This window comes from Pteropus vampyrus, unplaced genomic scaffold, assembly GCF_000151845.1.
Source record: "Pteropus vampyrus isolate Shadow unplaced genomic scaffold, Pvam_2.0 Scaffold27, whole genome shotgun sequence".
NCBI lineage: Eukaryota > Metazoa > Chordata > Mammalia > Chiroptera > Pteropodidae > Pteropus > Pteropus vampyrus.
In genome coordinates this window covers 7406735-7410118 of record NW_011888808.1, presented here as the reverse complement: position 1 = coordinate 7410118, position 3384 = coordinate 7406735, and the positions used below count along the sequence as shown (strand labels likewise).

At 34.0% G+C, this 3384-nt stretch overlaps 1 pseudogene; it reads left to right on the top strand.

Moving 5' to 3' along the window:
* Positions 1-1211: 1211 nt before the first annotated feature.
* LOC105289714 overlaps positions 1212-3384 on the top strand; it is an 82236-nt pseudogene continuing 80063 nt past the window's right edge.

Sequence of the window (3384 nt, the reverse complement as noted above, 5' to 3'; positions counted from 1 at the left end):
AGTTTTTTTTTTTATAATAAAATTAAGCACCTATAAGAGAGATGTTGGTCAATTCAAGTAACAGAGTCATGGTAAGTAGGAGCTTTTGAATCTCCTCTCATCACTTCATCTCTTGCTGTGAACTTTAGCATGTTGCTATCCATGAGCTACAGGTATCCTCTGAAAATGGGGGAACAGTAATGCTGTAATGCTGACTTTTAAATGCAAATTTAATAATCTAATACAATGATTTACAATAAGTATATGCCTTTTTCCCTTCTTCCATCAACTGACCCATTTTTTTTTTTTTTGGCTATTTTGTTTTGTTTTTGAGAGAACAACTCCAAGCATGTTTTATTTCTACAAAAAGGGCATATTTAGCGAAAGACACACCAAGAAAAGAGTGGTTATAGCCCAGGAGACAAGGCAGGTAGGTGGCAGGCTGAGGTCCTGCTGGGGGCAAAGGGGTCTGGGACAAAATGGTGAGAAGTATTGGTGAGTATTGAGTGGTGGGGGCTACAGAAAAGAAAAGAAAAAAAAAAAAACTCCAGTTGGATCAACATTGTTGCAGGTCATGGGTGGGACTCACAGTGACGTTGATGCCTACTATTGCAGGGGTCCCAGTGCCTACTGGAGTGAGAGCCACTGATTAGTTCACAGAGGAAACCCAGCAAAAGACCCAGAACAGGAAGCCCAGGATGGGAAGTACAGTTGGGGTGAAGGCCAGGGAGAAATATGCTCTGCAGTGGCTGAGAAAAGTCCAGACGTTGAGGTGGATGTGCCTCCAGTTAAGTGCAGGCCTTCAGCTCTGTCTCTGCCAGGTATGCTTTGCCTAGGGCCTGAACATGGACCATGCCTCATTTTAGGCACTCCATGGCATTTTCAATGCCAGCACAGGTGGATGGCATCTCTTGGCCCATCTACTCTGTGATCCACAGCAGGTCCGTGGGGGTACTCTAGGTGCTGGTGGCTCATTGCCAGTGCATAGTCAGTCCATGGAGAGTCCAGAGCCATTAAACAGTCTATAAGGAACATGGAAGGAGCAATGATTTTTTAAATTGAGGTATGATTGACATATCACATTAAATTAGTTTCAGGGATACAACATGATTCCATATTTGGTTACATTGCAAAATGATTGTCTAAATTGAGTCGTGGTGTTTGTTTCTCAGTTGGTATTTAAATAAATAATGTCTGTCTATGTTATATTTTCATTAACTATAATCCTCGCAATGACGGCAAACAGGTAAACTTTTCATGTAGATTCTTGCAAGGTGAAAATATGTAAGGAGGTGATATTTATGTTTTTAGTTTGTTAAGGAATATGAACTCATTAACTGATTGGAAAATGATTGGATGGGATGGGATGAGGAACTAAACCTCTCAAGCTTGGCTTAGACAAGGTTGTGTCACAACAGGGAAGTATATAACTGATGGTGGTGGTGGTTGTTGTTTTGCTTCTTATAGATTACAAAATAGTTTAAACACAAAGGTGTAAAATATTTTAGTCTTTGTATCAGTATACAATTCCACAGTAACAAGTTTCATCTATTAAAATTTTTAAACCTGTATATACACTTTCTGATTATTCTTTCTGCCTTTGTGGATGAGATACAGATATTTTTGAATCCATGGCAGAGAAAAATGAATCATTTTGTCTTCTTGTATTAACCCAATGAAAAATTAAATTAACATGAGGAAGTGTGCTTATTTGAAGGACACATGTTTTCATGTTTATGAAGAAGTCACCTTACTTTTTAACTAAGTTTAAGGTAGTGGCGTACTACTTAGTTAATTACTTAGTCATACTATCTTATTTAGTGCTGGTTGGTATTAATCAGGCAACTAACTTTTCAAAATCATTCAAAAAGTTGAGATTTGAATGAAAGTTAAATATTCTTGGCAGATAATATGAAGGTAATGACTGACTCTTCACTCCAACAATGGCATTTTTTCAGAATCTATACCACTTTGACCTCTTTTTCAGTATTTCAAATTGTAAAACTCCATAAATTTTTTCCATCTGGCAAGGAACTCTATCAGCAAAATGCATTGCCATCTTCAACTGTCAAGTAATTTATGATCTAATATGAGAGCAAGAGATGTTTAAGAATAAATGGATATCTTTCCCTACCAAGTGCATGAGACATCTTCTCATCTGACAAATTTAAAATTGGTATTTATCAACATAGGGGAAATATGGCAAGATACCAAAGTTTAACTTCACTCTATTCTATCAACCTATAGTATAATGAGCTGTCACACATGTCACAAGCAATCACTGTCTAAATTTTTATCCGCTTTGAACTTGAGCAATGGCCCTTTTTACTGTTTTCATTTTCTATTCTCACTCACCATCAAATATTTTTTGAAGTTTTAGATACCAGTTTTAAAAACACATAATATATATAAAAAAAACACCTTTAGAATCTTTTGTATGTATTTTGCAAGTCAAATACACTCCTTTCACGACTATCCCCATCTTAATTTCTACACTTTAATAATATTCATGGTGTTGTCATACTTCCTTTAGATATAGTACATACTGTTATTCAGATTGTATGAATGAAAAGCTAAGCAAACCTCACCCCTAAAATTATTTAAATTGATTTTAATTGAATAACTACAAGCGAAACAGCATATTCTTTGCTAAGCAAGTAGATGGCATAAGAGTATACTGCTAAGTTCTTCGACAAATGCAACTTGAGAGATTTAAAATCATAATTGTTTTATAATGAAATGTTATTTCATAAAAAAGCTTTGTTTTCATATTATTTTAAAAATACACTGGAAAGTTATAAAATGGCAGTTGGTCAAACAACACAATGCTCTATATAATTTCTCATGAGGTTAGTGGATGTCAAAGTAAAATTGTACCAGAGTCCATTAAGTTTATGGAATGATGAAATAACTTTGTTTATGTGATTTTTATTTTATTTCATTTTAAAATGCATTATGAGATATTTTATAAGTACAGACATGTATAAAGAATGAGATAACAAGCATTAGTGTGTCCACTGTTGAAATCAAAATAAAAAAAATAATAAAAATAATTTTGAAATTTCCTGTGTAATTCTTCTTGATCTCTACCTTGACTTCCCTTCCTATCCTACCCCATCCAAAATACTCAAATACTCTCCATAGTGGGTATTTGTCAATCAGCTAAAATTTCACAGAACCTTGCTACATATGTTTGTAAATAACTGTGTAGTAGTATTCTGTATATTTAAATGTTACATTATTGGTGCCTATTGTTTCTGTAATCTATGACATTCTAATTTCTATTCAGGAATATAGTTTATTTCATGTCATAAGTATACTAGATTATATTCAAAACTGTTATGTGAATGTAAGTTATTACTATTTATTACATTTAAGTTATTACTATTGATTTTTTGATACAAA